Genomic DNA, 18,150 nt, shown 5'->3' with positions numbered 1-18,150 from the left:
TTGGTGGTGAAATGGTTGTTTTATATTTTGCTTATATTTAAATGGGATATTTTTTCTTATGAGGACACTTGTGATGGCTTTTAGGACCCACCCAGATAATCCAAGATAATCTTATCTCAGGATCCTTAATTTAATCACATCTGCAAAGACCTTTCTTCCACATAAGACAATGTTTACAGGTTCTAGAGATTAGGACCTTGTAACTTTGGGGGCCACTATTCAACCTGCTATAGTATGGGGAACTCTGATTGTCAAAGTAAAAAAAAAAAAAGAAAACTTCCACATTTTCTAAAGTAATAGAGAGCCATTAACTCAATTACTGGCAAGAGAGAGGGAACTACCATGGTGATTGTATTTAATTAAGATTTACTTATGTCAAGTAAGTGAGGCATGGGCCTAAAAACAGTAGGATTCAACCAGCAGGGAAAAAGCCAGGATATGACTCTTAGATAGGCAAACATCAGTATCTGCTATAGCATACTCAAATGCCACTGCTGTATTTAGCAAGAGTTTATAATGACTTAAGAAAATAATTTTTATAAAGTAAAGTAGGAAAACACTTTTATATACAGTATGGTCAGTATGGTTATGACACAAAGAGTAAAATTTTGTGCATAAAAAAGATGAAGAAATAATATACTAAAAAGTTACTAGTTTTCTGGAGGTGGTAGGAATATAGGTGATTTTATTTTCTTTTTGTATTTTTCAAAATTTTAATTAAAAGTATATATATTAAATTAAAAATATATTTTAATAATAAATCAATATTATTATATTGTTAATATTGGCTTTTTTTTCCAAAAGATGATTCCAGTGCACTTTATATCATTTCACTTAATTTCTATATACCATTTAGTGTATGGTATCGTGAAATTATACAGAATAGCAATAGTTTCCACCTAGATAAGTTCTGCTTTCAAAGAGACCTAGACTCCTCAGCTGTCACTAGAGATAGCTTTCTGAAACACAGGTTGTGAGATCCATCCTGCTGCTCATCAAAAACATTGAATGTCCCTCTATCACTTTAGAAAATATCTTTGAAAAACAAAGTCAAAAACGGCACTCAGAGTTTTCCACAACCTTGCCCAAATCCTTTTTCAAAGTCCCGTACACCGTATGCCCACTGCATTCAGTCATGGACCCCTTGCCCGCCCCACCCTTTGATTTCTATCTCAGGGGTTCTCACTGTGCTCCCAGGTGGAGGGGGAGCTTCAGCTTTACCTGAGAGCTTATTAGGAATGCAAATTCCCAGGCCCCACCCCAGACCTACTGAAACAGAAACCCTGAGGGTGAGCCTGTTGCTGCCAGTCTTAGCAAGCCCTCTGGGCAATTTTGCTGCATACCAGTTGAGAGTCTCTGGGCTAGCTCTCTTTTTGCTATATATATATTTTTGCATTCTTACATCTGTGGCAGTCAGTCATCATTGCTAGAATAACCACAATATTATTCTTCCTAAATAATTAATTTATAAATTAATTTTACAAGCATATATTGTGCCAGCAATTGGCCTTCCAAGTGAATGAATAGCATTTCTATATTCCTATGATTTCCTTGCTGTATCAGTCATTTTTCCTTTAGGTAAACCTTTCTTGTCCTGTTTTTATATATTTTCTGCATACAAATCAATGAACCAGGGAAGAATGATCACTTTTTATTAATGACCCTTTATACATTATCAAATGCTTGCTTTGAGCTAGGCATTGTCTGTGATTCAAAGCCGTTCTTTCAACTATGGTCCATTGAGCTGTTCTAGTAACACAGGACCGTCCCTCTTTCCCTCAGCTAAACCAAAAACATACACAGAAGAGTCATGGACAAGTGTGTCTGGAGGCCCAAGAGGTCTGCCCACCGACTTGGCTTGTACTTTTATAACCTCGGGCAGATCATCTTTCCCCAGAGTCTTGCATGTATCATTGGTTGAAGCAGAGACGGGAAGGGTGTTCTCCCTTGCACAAAGCAGACTCTCATGCGCTGGCATTCATGAGATTCTACAGAGCTCTGTGCTGAGGGACGGCTCAGGTCCTTTCTCCTCCATTGTCATCTGAAGGAAGAGTGTTTTGACCTCTTAGCAGCACCTAACCCTATGCCTGGCACAAAATGAGGGCTTAATAAACAATTGTTGGATAAATGGAAGAAATAAAGAAAGGGACAGTGGAAGGGTGGAAGAACAGAAGAAAGGAAGGAAAAGAAGAAGGAGGGGGAAGGGGAGGGAGGGAGGGAGATAGCTAAGTGTAGATCAGACATGGCTCCCAATGTGGGGAAGTGCTTATGGGAGCAGGTAGAATTGGAACTCTAACACCTAATCTGTGCCATACATACATATGCTCTAACAGTTAATTAATTATTCAGTTTGGTTCCCTCCTAGGTGCAAAGGATGGAGACCCCTCTGAGCATCTGAGAAAAGGGCTTTGTGAATTGTAAAGCAGAATGCAAATGGTGATTAACTAAGCAACACAAGCAAGAGCAAGTCTCCTGAGTAGCGCCAGGAGAGACTCTTTTGCCTTCTTTTTGCCATTTGAGTTCTCAAAAGTGTCCCCAGCATACAACAAATCAACCTCGAATGATCTATGATTAAAATATCCACTCTGAAAATCTGAGCAATTTAGGAATCGTAGGAACTGGACCATCTGGAGATAATTTATAAATAACACTCGCTTTCAAATCGGCTCTGTCTTCCCAAAGAGTCCTCTGTCCTGTCAGTGGGACCACTGCCAAGGCCCACACTGCTAAATTGGGCCAGTGACATTGAAGTTGCTGGCAGGAGCTTCTTATCTTTGATTCTTCTAAGAATTTGGGACGCTTCGTTTGAAACACCTGTTTTTCCTCATGTAAAATGTAGGCTAAAAGTTAATGGTTATTTTTAGGTAAGGAAAGCTTTCAGGATTTTAATGGATGTGATTCACTAAGATTTTACTTTGTCTACTGCTCAAATAATTGAAGCATATCAAATATTAAATAGTATCCCAAATATCCTGGATACATAGTAAACTTTGGGGGCATTAAAAAATGACCAAGCCATTTGCTCCCTTTTCACTGAATCCTGTTGGCATGAAAGGGAGCCATTAATACCATCTTTTTCCCCTCCCTTTCTTTCAGGTGTGTTCTTGTCAGCACAGCCTTAACCACTGCAGGATATCTCTGAAGAGCCAGTCCAGCCGTGATAAATTGTACAGTGGTGCTTTACGGGGCCAAGGCTGACAAGACCATATGGAGTTAACCAGCCTGGGTAATCAAATGATCCATGTTACCGTATGTCTGTGGTAGATATGTTGATGTTCTTTCCTTGCCTCTGCTGTACTGGAATGATCAAAATCTCATGTCTGTTCACATCCTGGGATTATGACATGTCTCACTAGACCTCATTACTGCTCAGGGAGAGGCAAAGAGTAAAACGAGTCAAGCTCAAAGGAGAGCCCTGCAACCTGTGATCTCTGTTTCTGTAGCAGAATTTCACCAGCCTCCATGCCCTATACCCAAAATGCACACACACACAGCCCTTCCATGCCCCTGGCTAGGGTTCTGAGTTCATACATATGTTTGCCATTGGACTATCTGGACTGGAGGTCTTCACATTGCTTCTCAGGGATCTAATGGCAAATGGCAAAATTGACCAGCTGGTGTAAGGAGAGAATTATATTGAACTCATTGAAATAGAAACAAGACATTTATAAAGCAGGGCTTTTCCGGAGGCTGAAAATGAGAATTTTTTCATTTAGGAAATAGACTTGACCCTTGAACAACATGGGGGCTAGAGGACCTGACCTCTTACACTGTTGAAAATCCATGTATAACTACTGACTCCGCCAGAATTAACTATTAACAACCTACTGTTGACCAGAACTCTTACCAATAACCAAAATAGTCAATTAACAAATATTTTGTATGTCACATGTATTACATATTATATTCTTATGAAAAGTAAGCTAGAGAAAAAATGTTATTAAGATAGTCATAAGGAAGAGACATTTACAGTATTTATTGAAAAAATCTGCATATAAATGGACCCACTCAATTCAAACTTGTGTTCAAGGGTCAACTGTATACAGCATAACACATAGAGCTATGCTGTTTTAAAAAGTGATGGGTATGGTGTATATGTTGAGACAGAACACATACCCATTTCTGAGAATATTATTCGGCCTGGAAAGCATCAGTAAAGGTAGTTTTGTAAAGGGACTCTTCTGTTTCTCTCTGGGTCCCACAAAGTTGTTCTTTGTGTGGCTTCCGCCCTTCCATTTGGTTCTTCTAACATTTTATAACATTGGTTTTCTAACAGAGGAAAAGAAAGTTCTTAGGGGTATATATCAGCATTTCAAGAAGGAAGTGATATGTACTTTGAAAAAATGTATTTCATATCATAATACAATTTCATAATTTAGGAAGCAATAAAAGGTAATTGCTCTAATAATGTGAACAAAGAAAGTAATATTTGACAAGTTCTTTCTGTTAGAGGGAATCTATATCAGTAAGTCTTCAAAGGGGGCACCTGTTGGGAGTGGGGCCTCACCTCCCTAGGTGGGTCATGTCAAGATCTTGTTGAATGGTCCAGCATAACACTTTTGCTTATCAAATTGGAAAATGGCTCTTTTTCAAGTTGCAAAACAATACTTGGAAAAGATAATAACAGGAAACAACTGAATCTCTCCTGTAGGATCAGACTTCAGTTGATTGAGTTGAGACAGGAATCCGCCTGCCGAAGAAGGAGCAGCACATTCAGGGCCCATGGTCCAGGATTCAGAAGCTAAAGGTAAGTGCTCTGTGCGAAGACAGCCGTGGCTTCCATAACAGGCTTTGCCTTCATTGCATGCATGCAGCTACTCTAGAAAAATGGAAAGAAGAAGAGTATTAAGGGCAGTGAGTTCAGTAAGGGGCCTCAGAATGGGGTTCCCAGGACCTGCAGAGGTGGCAGCCACAAGGCTTCAGTAGCCTTCCTCAAGAAACTAGGGTACAGTATGTGGGGAGGAGGTGAGGACAGAGTTTGCTTCATAATCTCCACTGACCTGATGGAGCCCTGGGCAGGGAGTGGGGGCAGAGGCCCCACTTGAGCAAATGAACAGCAGAGTTAATTCCTGGAGCTCTTAGCATGGAGGCAGCTTTCTGTAGGTGACTTCATGGTATTTCTGAAGCTACCCAGGAGCATCAGTCCCACATTCTTCAAGAATGATGGTTCTGGGGAACAAAAAAGAGTGACATAAGTAAAAGTGGTGACACAGGGGGCAGTATTAGAAACATAGCAAGGCAAATGTAATAAATGAGTTTTAACAGTGAAGTGAAAGCCCAACGAGCAGTGCCAAATCCCATAAGAGTCACTATGTCCCGCAGCTGAAGACGGGACAAGTGAGGACAACTGAAGCACAATGTTGGTGGACGACGCTGTGTTGGTGAAAGGCCTACCCGTCATGCTAGGGAGGGATAGCAAGCAGCACTGAGGGAAACAAACTATAGAACAAAAGGATGGGCACCACTGGCACAGAGACCATCAAAGATCATGCTGAGCTATCCTGAGGCCTTGCAAGACTGCAGAAGGGATTTGGGGAATTATAGTCCAGTGAATTCTCTGGTGAGAGCTCAGCACTTCAGGCCCCTAGATTGTGCTCTCCCAAACTGATCTACAGGGGGTCTGGAGATGGGGCTGACTACAAGGAATGGGGGCAGAAGCCACAGGGATCCTGAGATCCTGGGGACAGCTAGGGCAAAGAAAGATATCGCCCACTGGTAGGGTGTCCAATGAGAAGCGAGTTGTCTCAAAGATTTAGGATGTTGCTAAGGGGGCACAGGGAAATCAGAGCTCCCCATTTTAAAGAAAACTCAGCCATAAGTAAGTAGAAATCCAAATAAAACTTTTGGAAACCTCTTCCTACAGTCCTTGGATATTGATATTTAGTACAAGGATTGCTAATGACCCAGGCAGACTGTTTACATACCAAAACAGCCTGCCCCTGAAGCTCAGATTCAGTTGCTTACCAACAGCCTGGATATGTTATCTAAAACAGCAACCAACAGCGAAGGACCTATGAAAATCCAGGCAGAGAGCACTTTCTTCAACATTCTGAAATGCAAAGTTTAAAGTGATAACAGGAGCAGGGAGCTACAGTAACCTCTGGCACAATTCTGGCTAAAATGCTAACCTGCAGGAAAATGCAAAAGCTTAGGACAAATGAAAAGGAGAGAATATGGAGCACAAACAACATTTTAGAGGGAATTATAATAGGCTTTTCCTTCACTTCCACTAACTAGCTTGAGGCATTTGGGAAATATGTCTCTAAGCCTTGTTTTCTTCTTATTTAGAATGTGAGAATTGAAGCAGGTGGTCCTTAGGACTCCCTCTTATCCTGGCAAACTGTGAATTTGGGGTCCTGGGTAGTTCACAGACTGAAACATTCCCTCCTAGAATTTCCAGAACAAATACTATTTCACTGATATGGCTTCAGCTAATACATAACATGGTCCTTCCCCTCCCAGGGAGTGTCTCCAATTAGAAAATACAGGGGACGGATCCTTTTATAACTGGATAACAGATCTCACTGAACAATGTTAAGCCTTTCCCATGGAACTGTGTTTATCGTGCTTTTGATTCTCAGTGTGGTCCAAGTCTTTCCCATCTCATTCGTTTTACCCACCAAGAAACAAAATGGCACTCATTTGGACTGTGGCACTAGTGCCCAACCAGATGAACCAACCTATCATTAAGGAGACCCAAATCCTGACCCTGAGCCCAGAATCTCAGGGAAAGGCTGATGAGAATTTTGCTTGGCTTTTCACTCCAGTGATCAGATAAAGTGTGCTGGGTTGACCTTCACTGTTACATGACCCATGCAATTACAGTGCTTTCACTTTGGAGCCTGAGGGAAATGTCACAGGTGCTGGTAGCTGAGCTCATGGCCACCCAGGCCTCCCCCAGGTCATGCCTTGTCTCATACCCAAAAGGAGAGGCTGGATTGTTTTTAACACCACCCAAAGGAGTGGACTCTACACTAGGATATTTGGGTGCATTTTATCTCCTCAATCTCTTCTGGAACCCAATATTTGTTCCTTTATTCATTCATTGAGTACCTGCTGTGGTCATTTATTATGCAGCAATACAATGGTAATACAACAGCCATGCTCTTTCAGAAACTTGCCTGTTCACAGCTGCTTCTGCATCACACCAGCAAGGTGGAATAGTTGCAGCAGAGACCTCAGGGCCTGCAAAACCAAAAATATTTACTACCTGGCTCTTTATAGGGCCGAGAGATGAGAAGGTATGAGCACGATTGCTTTGTGATCTGAATTTGAATCCGCACCACTGGTTCTTGGCTTTCTTCCTTCATGATGTCCCTTCTACCTTCAGAATGGGACAAGTCAGAATATTTTCATTTTTTCATTCACTAATGATTGTTATCTAGGAGAGTAATTTGCAACCGTTTTAGAGTTATAATACCTTCTAACACACATGTACACATACACATTAAAAGATTTGGCATGGGATGTAGTTAGCTTTAAACTGAGTTAAGATGTATGACTCTGAGGATAGGAAGAAGGAGTTGAGACAGTGTGTTAGTGTCCTCAGCCTGCCGTAACAAATTACCACCAGTAGGCTGGCTTAAGAAAACAGCATAAATTTATTCTCCCACAGTGTTAGAGGCCAGAAGCCTGAAATCAAGGTGTTGGTGGAGTTAGTTTTTTCGGAAGCCTCTGAGAGAGAGTCTGTTCCATGCCTCTGTCCTAGCTTCTGTTGGCTGCCGGCAGTCTGTGGAATTCCTTGGCTTGTAATGGAATAACTTTAGTCTCTGCCTCCATCTTCACATGGCCTTTCTCTCTGTTGTCTGTGTATCAAATCTCTGTCTGCCTTTCTCTTATAAGAACACCTGGCATTAGGTTTAGGCCTACTCTAAGTCCAGGATAATTTTATCTTGAGATCCTTAACTTAATTACACCTGCTAAGACCCTTTTGCCAAACGAGATCACAGTCACAGATACTGAAGATTAGGACTTGGCCATATATATTTTTGGATGCCACAATCCAACCCACTCTAGAAAGTATTTAGCATGTTCCTGGAGCTGATAGGGAAAACTCTTTCTCAATCTCCTAAGTATTGATTGAAGTTAACCAGTCCGTCCTACATTGTAGGAAGAATTTTTTGTTTTTGTTTTTCACATGGGGCTTTATGGGTACTCGGTTTCTCCATCCATGAGCCTGTGATCATGGATTGGATGATTCCTTAATGACAAGGCATGTGAGAGATGCAACACCTTCGCCTGACCTTGTCTTGCCCTTTTCACCCATATGGACAAAATCCAAGGTCAGGCAGCATTAGGAGATGTGTTAAAAGTCAGGGTAGTTATCTTCATGTGTTAGGTCCAGGATAAAACCCTGTGGAATCATTCTGTAAGTGTGAAATAGTCTGTGCTCTCTAGCAGAAGAATATGGGTCTCTCTGGAAATGAGTCCATGCCACTTATTGTCCATTTGGCCTTGGGAAAATCTGAGGCTGTGATCTGGTTTCTCTCTCTGTAAAGAGGCATAACAATGCCTTGCTACCTTACCAGGGTGTTGTGTGAATTTGCTGACACCCGTAAAGCTCCCTGAAAATGAAGAGGCTTACATAAGTCCCTGGTATTATTCACACAGCACACGTTTTCCCCTGAGAATAAAGTAATAAATGGTACCATTGTGCAGCTGGTGGAACGTGTTCAAAAGTTTCCGTTCACAACTAGTAGATCAAGTTGTGGGCGGCTGTATGGACTTTCTGTGTTCATGCCAAGGTGCGTCCAAAACAGCCGGCACAATGGCTGTCCTGGAATGAAAAGCTGTACTGTAAGGGACGGCCAAATCATGGCATCACATCACATAGGACAGTCCTGTGTAGCCAGCGACTTCATATGCACTTTTTCCTTACAGCAGAAAGGAACAATAGCAGAAACAGTGGGCCACATGGATATCTAACATGGCAGAAATCGAGAAGCCACTATCTTCTTCCATCACATTGACAAAATTTCCCAAGGCTAAGGATGCTCACGATTGTGGAGGATTATAATTATAGCTTTTCTTTCTTTCTGATTTCTTAGGCCAGCAAAAGCCAGAGTTCTAAATCAGATGGAGTGTTCGGGGTAGGAACCTATTCTCTTTGAATACAATTCATTTGGGTGGGAGTGTGTGGGAACAGTCTGAACAGAATGCTACTGACTGGCATAGGAGACAGGAGAGGATCCCCTTTCGACCATTGTAAGCCCTGAAAAATACTCCAGGACATGATACAGGAAAAATGTCTTTTCTCTTTTAGCAAGGTTGGGGACTCTCAGCCTTCAGATATCACATTGGAGATGACAGATATTTTAGTTAAATGAGAGAAAGATTAGCTACTGAAGATGCTACATTTTTTTTAAAGTAATGATCAATTAGAGATATTTAGGGATTACGCTAACAAGCTTATTTGGATTGGTTACCCTCCTTAGTGGTAAATATTTAAATACTCTCACATTAAAAAAGCTAGGAGGGAATCACAGAATCATGGAATTCTTGAGCTGTGAGTAACCTACCTTGATATTTGACAACTGTTTGATAACTTTTCAAACCCTATGGACAAGCTGACATTTTTTTCCCTCTTTCTTTTTAACGGCAACCATGGGCAAAAGAACTTGAGGCTAATGAGCTTAGGACAACAAAGTAGAAAAGAAACTCTAAGTATCTAAGTTTGAAGTTGGGTAAAATCTTTAGATTTAATGTAAAGGCTGTGGCAAAATACCGTACCACTGACAGGGTACATAGGATGCCCTTGGGCCCCACCCTCCCACACTCAGTTTTCAGAGACTGTTTCATTCATTCACTCAGTGCCCAGTTATTGAGCACCTACCATTCACTGAGCAGTGTGCTAGGTGTTAGAGGTACAAAATGATGAAAGGCACAGTCACTGCTCTCACGGAGTCCCTCACCTAGTTAAGAACAGTGACAAGTGTCATGATGGAATCTAGGTTAGACCTGGAATAACTGAAGGGAATTTCATTGTGACACCTTGCCTCGGGCCTCAGTATTCAAGGTCCTGGCACCTTCTACTGACTTGTCTTTTCTCCTTGGGATGCCTTGTGCTACATGTGTCACGAGAATCATGACCCAAGACAACATCGCATGGTTCCCTCCGAGTTCCAATGAACTTCATTCAGTCACTTCTGGAGCATAGAAAGCAGTGCAGGCCTGCCGGGCAGAGGAGGCTCCAGGTCCCGCTCTCTTGTTTCTGGGGAAAACACACAGCAGCCCGGAGGACACTGCATGAATACTTCTTCATGACTGGACTCACCTACAGGAAACTTAACAGTTGCCAAAGTTTATTCATCAATATGTAGTCTGGGGACACAAAGGCTGGGCAGTGCGCCATGGTGACCAAGGTCAGAGGTTCTGAAGGAGCTATTTGCCTGAACAAGACCAAACATAGTTGTGAGCTTGAGAGATGCAATCATTTAAATGCTATTATACGAGGCCTGACAATTAAGTTCAGGCACTTGTTCCAATGACGTTGCTAACCTTTCTTGATATCAGAGGGAATATTCATATGAATTTGTACCAACTGGACAAACAGTTAACCAAGTTTACTATTTGGAAGTGCTGAAAATGCCACATGAAAAAGTTAGATGACCTGAACTTTTTGCCTACAATTCATGGCTCTTGCATCACGACAATGCACCAGCTCACACAGCACTGTCTGTGAGGGAGTTTTTAGCCAGTACACAAATAACTATATGGGATCACCCTCCCTACTCACCTGATCTGGCCCCCAGTGACTTCTTTCTTTACCTGAAGATAAAGGAAATATTGAAAGGAAGATATTTTGATGACATTCAGGACATCAAGGGTAATACGATGACAGCTCTGATGGCCATTTCAGAAAAAGAGTTCCAAAGTTGCTTTGAACGGTGGACTAGGCTCTGGCATTGGTGCATATCTTCCCAAGGGGAATACTTAGAAGGTGACTGTAGTGATATTCAGCAATGTGGTGTGTAGCACCTTTTCTAGGATGAGTTTGCTAACTTAACTGTCAGACCCCGTATATGCTGACCTGGTAAACTTCGAGGAAACAGACAGTAATGTCTCTGATGAACTCCTTGAGCCTCAGAACACAGGCTCCCTGCCCACTTCAGGTTACTCCAGTGGCCATGGCCAGGCCATCTAGGAAAAGAAAGAATGAGATGCAGAGAGATGATGTGAGGAGAGGTTGGTGCCTTTCCCACTTTGTTCCTAAGGTTTGGGCTCTTCTTTCAGCATTTTCACCACAGACCCTGCTAGTTATTTATTCTATATTTAGCCTCCCTCCTTCCCCCAATTGTGTTCATAATAGCAATATACCCAGTTATCTACCTGCTTTCCTACCCTTTCTCACTATCGGCAGAAGCTTGTGACATAACCTGAGCTGATGAGATATAAGGTGAAGTCAGCTTGAAATTTGGGGGAAAATTTGCTTTCCTAATAGAAAGGGACCCATGTGTTTGGCACCACTCTTTCAATCCCTCACTGCTTTCTGCCTTGAACATGGACATGATGTCTAGAAGGCAGGAGCCATCATGTAGCCTCGAGGTGACAAAGCCAAAATTCTAAGAAAGCTAGAGCAGAAAGATCCATTTATTCATTTATTCAGCTAATATTTATTGAGTATCTACTATGTGCCAGGCACTATGGTAGTTGCTGGAGATGCAGAAGTGAACGAAACACACAAAATCCCCTGCCTCCTCGGAGCTTACATTTTTGTGGTGACAGGATAGAAAGTCAATATATATTATATGGTAAGTGAAAGGTATAGCATGCCACATGATGATAAGTACTGTGGAGAAAAGAAAAGCAGACACTCACCCTGGGTGGGGCCTTGAATGCTCGTAGAAGGACTTTGGCTCTTCCTCTGAGCAAATCACTGGAGGGTTGCTAGTAGACGTGTGATGTGGGCTTACACTTTCACAGGAGACTTCTGGCTGTTGTGTTGAGAACAGATTGAAAGGGGAAAGACAGAAAGAGCCAAGGCCTCTGAGGGCATCGGTGAACATCTAAGCCAACACCAGTACAGCAACCACCTACTTCCAGAGGTCTTGTTATCTGTGGGAAATAACTCCCTAGTTTTTCAAGCTGCTATTTGTCTGGTATTCCATCACTTGTAGCCAAACTCATTTCTAACTGATACAGTTAGCATCACTTATTGAGCACTTATTATGTGCCAGGTGTTATGCTAGGTCCTGGGGATATAAATATGAAAATACATGTAGTTCTTATTATCCAAGAACTTATAATCCACAGGCAAACCATTGCACTGCAGCAAAGTGATTGTTTTAGTGAGGTTTGTCTGGAGGACGGGGTGAGCATAGGGGGAGAAGAGCCCCTGAACTGAGTGAAGGAGTCAGGAAAGGCTTCATAAAAGCAGGCGTTGCTCAGGTGAACAAGTTAGCAGAGGGCATTCCAGCCAGGAATGTGCAACACAGAACATGGAGTGTCACAGGACACATAAGTAGATCAGCATTTGGGGGACAGTAGAGTTTGTCTGGGAGGTGGGCGGCGAGAGGATAACCAGAAGCAATGGCAGGCTAGGCCGGAGGTGGATGAGAGATGATGGAGGGTTTTATATGTGCTACAGAAGAATATGACTTATCCTTTAAACAATAGGGAGGCAGTAGAGTGATCGCTCTGGCAGCAAGATTAAAGACGGCTTGTAGCGGAGTGACGCTAGAGACAAGGCCAATGTAAGAGTCCAGGAAACAGAAGATAACAGCCTGAGTGAAGGCAGGGTTGGTATGGAGGGGTAAGGATGCAGAATTGGTGGCCCATGTAGGATAAAAGACAAGGAGACTTTCTAGGGTGACTCAACACACTGCAGGTACCTCTGCATGAAGAGCTAGATAGTATTTTTGGCATAGAGATCATGCCAAGAGACAATGAACAATTTTTTTATGGACTATATTAAAGCGTGAATGGGGACATATTTCTGATGCAAGCTCCTGGAGGTAGACTGTGTCTGGTGAGCTGACATCGCGTAATTCCATTGAGCCAGCTTTGTGGAAGCTGAAGGGCCTTACACCTTGTCCAAGCTGTGCTTGCCTTCTTCAGTCTGGCTTTGTGCTCAGTCCACCACTTGAATACCAGTTATTCTAGAATATCTTTTGTATTCATCAACTTCACTCTGCATGGTTAATAATATTAACTACCGGGGCCGGCCGAGTGGCGCGACGGTTAAGAACTCGCTTGGGATGCCAGAGGGCTCCGGTTCGGATCCCACATATGAGGGCCAGTGACACTGCCCTCCACAGCTAAGATGCTGAACAACAGCTCAACCTGGAGCTGGGCTGCCATGAGTCGCCGGCGACGGCGTAGGCTGCAGCACCTGTGGCAGTGGGTTGCCATGGGCTACTGTGTGTAGCCAGCAGCCAGCATGAGCGGCCAGCAGCCGCAGTGAGCGGTCGTCCAGAAGCCGGCGACTGATCAGCCTCGCCAGAGAAGAGCGCGATGATGGTGCCAACTTGGGCCAGTGAAGCGACATCCTCCACAACTAGATTGAAGAACAAAACAACAGCAACTTGTCTGTTCCCCTTACCCCAATTCCCCAGCACTGTTCCTATCCCCCTAATTCCCCAATAAAAAAATCTTAAAAAAAAATAAATAATAAAAAAAATAATATTAACTACCATCATTGGGAGATTCCCTACAATAGACATGTTTTATATCCTCTTTAAAGTTTCATAATAAAACACTGAAAAGAAAGTATTATTACCTTGAGGCCCAGAGATGTAAAATGACTACCCCAGGGCCACATAGCTAGTGGGGCACAATGTGATTTGCACCCTGGGCCACCTGACAAAGCCTGTGCTCTTTCCATGATGTTGCAAGGTTATCCACCTCATTTAACCCATTGTTCAGGGCTCTGCATTTTCTTCATAATCACAGAGCTGAACAAAATTGTGTCATTTACAACATACTTTCAGATATAGCCAAACAAAACTCTTCCAAATGGCTTGTGCCTGATTTCCATGAGGGGATTTGGGTATTTCAGGGTTCCAAAATTTCTAGAGGACTACAGAGTACACAGTAACAAAACAAATTTAAGGAGCATATCACTTATTCTGATAAGCCATACTTTACAATACAAAATAACCCAGTTGGTTAATGCAAATTATGTTTAAAATAAAAAAAACTCCTTCAGAGAGACTAGAATCAGGAGGGTATAGTTCAATTCCTCAACCACAGGGAAGCACATACAGCTTCTTCAGAAATAAACATTCTAGAACTTAAATGGGAGCAGGGCATGGGGATGATTATGCTGAATGATGGATGGATAAATTCGAATTTTGTCCAAATCCATTCACTACCACCTCATTCAGCAGTGTTGTCCCATCTCTTAGTAATTAGGTTACTAAGCACCTGTTCTCTTTGGAGTGCTGTTTTGGTGCTGGGAAGGTGAAAAAAGATAGAGACACAAGAAGAAACTGAAAGTCATGGTCCCTCCTGGGACTTTCAGAAAAAGTGAAAGTCATGGTTATCAGTGCTCCAAAAGGTTAAAGCAACGTCAGATATCTCAAGAACACTAGTCAAGACCACAGTGTGACTACCTGGGCCTCAGAGGTTCACCATTTCCAACCATTACAGTTTATAGATAATGAAACTAAGCCTAAAAACGTTTGTGACTTGCCTAAAGTCACGAAAGTAGCTGGCGTCAGAACTACCTCTGCCATAAGTCTGTTTTTATTGCTGTTACTTTTATTCAAGAAGTGATTTGAAAATATGTGATACATTTACTTAAAGGGGAAAACCCTCTAATGGAGAAAAGAACAACAACAAAGCAAAGAGATCCCAGCTGTCATTTGGAAGGGGAATAATTTCACATGTGTGCCAGGGTCTGCATTTTGGCATTTTTTTTTTTAAGAGGGAATTGGGGAAGGGAAAGAGCCAAGTTGTTGTCCTTCGATCTTAATTGTGGAGGGCGCAGTTAGCTCAGTTCCAAGTCCAGTCACCATCCGGCCGCCCATCAGCAGCTCGCGGCCTCTCAGCTTGAAAAGTTGCCCTATTCAATCTTAGTTGTGGGTGGGCGTAGTCCACCATCCCATGCGGGAGTCAAACTGGCAACTTTGTTGTTAGGAGCATGTGCTCTCACCAGCTGAGCCATCCTGCCACCTGTTGGCAGCTGAGTGGCAGCTCAGCTCGGTGCAGCTCACTGGCCCATGTGGGAATCGAACCAGCGACCCTATTTCTCAGAACTCATGCTCTTAACCAACTGAGCCACCCGGCCCGCCCCGTGACAATTTTTTAATAATAGTAAAATTTAGGAAACAACTTGAATTTCTATCATTAGAGGACTATACCAGTAGTCTTCTTAATATACAGTTACCCCTCACTTTTCAAAAGCTCACATTATGCCATTTCATTTTTATGAAAGACCTACATTAGTACCTATTTTCTCTGACCCAAGGGAATCCAAAGAGGATTTCCTGTTTTTTGAAAAAAAGATGAAAAGCTAAAATAGCATTCAGTATTTGTTTTGCAAGGAGCCATTATGGAGGCAACGAGAATGATACCACCAAGCTCCTTCTCCAAGAACTACACTCAGCACTTCAGCATCAAGCCTCCATCGCTTTAAGCTGTGTCTCTCAGCATCTGTGTTTTATCTCAATTTATTTTGTGCATCTGTTAGCAAGATGTGTCCTAAGGAATCAGAAAAGCCTAAGAGCTTATAAGGGTGTTAAACTTAGCGTAAAACTGGACATAATTAAGCATTTCGATCATTGTGAACAAAATAAAGACATTGTACATGCTTGAATTTGGGGCCTGGAAATGCTCAAAATTGTTTCTATATAAAATAATGGCAATTGCTTCTTTATACCACTTCAGCTTATGGAAAGTTTCATAGGAATGCTCTACTTTCAAATAGTGGGGAAACCTGTGTTAGGGTTTATCCATTCAATTAAATATTATACAACCATGAACAAAATGGGGCAGATCTATGTGTAATTGATATAGATGCATTTTAAGTGAGAAAAATAAAGATGTTCATCAATGTAATGTATTTCTACAACAACTTTTTTATAGTCTCAGCTCAATGTAAATTAACAAAAATAATTTTTTTTCAATGATAGCTGTAGTAGATACTGTCATTTGTGTTGCCACCAATCTACTAGACATCTTTCCACATTTTAATACTTTCCCACAGTTTAAATCTCAGTTTTCCAATACAGAATAAAAAGCAACAACAATCCTAATTTACCATTTCCCATGCCCCAAGGGAGAGGACATATCATTTAGTTTCCATAAATAAGATATACAAAAGATTTTGATTTAGAACTAGCTTTTGCTTAAAAAGACAGGACATGGAGCACTCATTTGCCTTTCTCAGCAGAAGCAGTGTCTTGGAGCCAGAAGTTGTAGAAGATTTCTGATATGTTTTTGGGTTTGTTTCTGTTGTTTATTATGGCAAAGGTAGGAACTCTTTTGAGCTCAATTCCCTGGAGCTTAGCCTGGAGTCTGTTTCATCAAGTCCATCAATGGTTCTATGAGCTTTCTATATCCCTAAATAAGTCCCTTTCTGTTAAAATTAGCTAGAGTGGATTCTATGAACATACCTTGGGTGATTTAAATATTGTAACATTTTTGAGGTACTACTACTGTTGGATGCCAATTAATTCAAGTTGGTTGAGAGTGTTGTTTAAGTCATCTACATCTTCACTAATTTTCTCTCTATTTGTTCTGTTGCTTACTGAGAGAGAAATGCTAAAGACTCCAACTATGATTGTGGATTTATCCATTTCTCCTTTCAATTTTGTCAATTTTTTCTTCATGTATTTTGAAACTGTCTTGTTAGGTATATACACACTTAGGATATTTATGTCTTCTTCGTAAATCAACCTCTCTATTATAATGTAATATTCATTCATTGGTAATAATTCCTTGTTCTTCAGTCTACTTTGTCAGATATTAATATAGGCACATTGGCTTTCTTTGTGTTAGTGTTTGATTAGTGTTTGTTTCTTCCCCTTTACTTTTAACCTATCTATGTCTATAGATTTAAAGTGGGTTTATTGTGGTAGCATATAGTTGAATTTTGCTTCTTTTTCTTTTAATTCAATCTGACAATCTGTTTTTTAATTGCTGCATTTAGACTATTCACATCTAATGTGCTTATGGCTATGGCTTAATTAAATACATTGTCTTTTTTATGCCTACTTTAGGATTTATGATTTCATTTTATCCTGACTTTGAAATTTTTTAAGCATAGGTACTATTTAGGTAGGAAGATAGATAGAAGATAGATAGATAGATATAAATAGATAATAGATAGATAGATAATAATTAGATAAAGTAGATAATTTTTATTATTGCTTTAAAGAAGCAAATGTTACCCTTTTACCCAGTAATTTCACTTCTCAGTACCTATGCTAAACAAAATATTAGCACATGTGCCCTCAAAGATATAAATAAGGAAATTTATCATAGCATTGTTTGTAATAGTGAAAAATTTTAAAATGGTACAAATTTCCATTTGGGGGGAAATAATCAAATAAACTACTATACATCCATTCTATGGAAGACTATGTTTCCACTAAAAACAATAAGACCAATCAATAGGTACTAATATGAAAAATGGGTCCAACATATATTTTTAAGTAAGAAAAGCTAGTTGTACTATACTATACAGAGTATGGCACAATGTATATATGAAATAATTTCCTACCAAACAAAATATATGCTTTCTTATATGTGAATGTATACACTTAGAAAAAATCTAAAAGCATACATGGTGAGTGGATCATAAGGATACACAATGGGGGAACAGTGTAGTATTAGCAGAGTAGGCAAAGAGAAATTTTGCTTTGTCTCTATTGTTTTAATTTTAATGAATGAGGATATTACTTATGTAATTAAAAATTAATTCATTATTATGTTGAGTGGTATAGCTTGAAAACTAGGAAAGGAAAAGAAAGAAAGTTACATAAGTCAGGATTTTTGTTTTCTTTTTAAGACCAATGTTTTCTTCATTTCACTGGGAGGTAGGAGATTTGGGAGTGGGGAAGCAAAAAATTGTCTTCTACTTTTTGTCCTACAACAGCAACAAAAAGCGCTGTGAGTGTTCAGGGAGTACACACTGTGTGTAGGGTGTGTCGCAGCGTGTTTAGTTATACCCATTCATCCTGAGACATTGCTTTTGCCCATAAAAGG

General features: G+C 41.0%; 1 long non-coding RNA gene across 1 annotated transcript; it reads right to left on the bottom strand.

Moving 5' to 3' along the window:
- Nucleotides 1–3,929: 3,929 nt before the first annotated feature.
- On the bottom strand, nucleotides 3,930–6,938 carry LOC109385695 (uncharacterized). Its single transcript, XR_002124666.1, has 3 exons — nucleotides 5,965–6,938; nucleotides 5,001–5,169; nucleotides 3,930–4,819 (listed from the first exon to the last, which is right to left on the bottom strand). It is a non-coding gene; the product is annotated as an uncharacterized LOC109385695 (long non-coding RNA).
- Between the last annotated feature and the right edge of the window lie 11,212 nt (nucleotides 6,939–18,150).

The sequence above is a fragment of the Hipposideros armiger genome, unplaced genomic scaffold (genome assembly GCF_001890085.2).
Source record: "Hipposideros armiger isolate ML-2016 unplaced genomic scaffold, ASM189008v1 scaffold_122, whole genome shotgun sequence".
Taxonomy (NCBI): Eukaryota; Metazoa; Chordata; class Mammalia; order Chiroptera; family Hipposideridae; genus Hipposideros; species Hipposideros armiger.
Note: the sequence above shows the minus strand (reverse complement) of the source record. Positions and strands in the feature narration are given on the sequence as shown.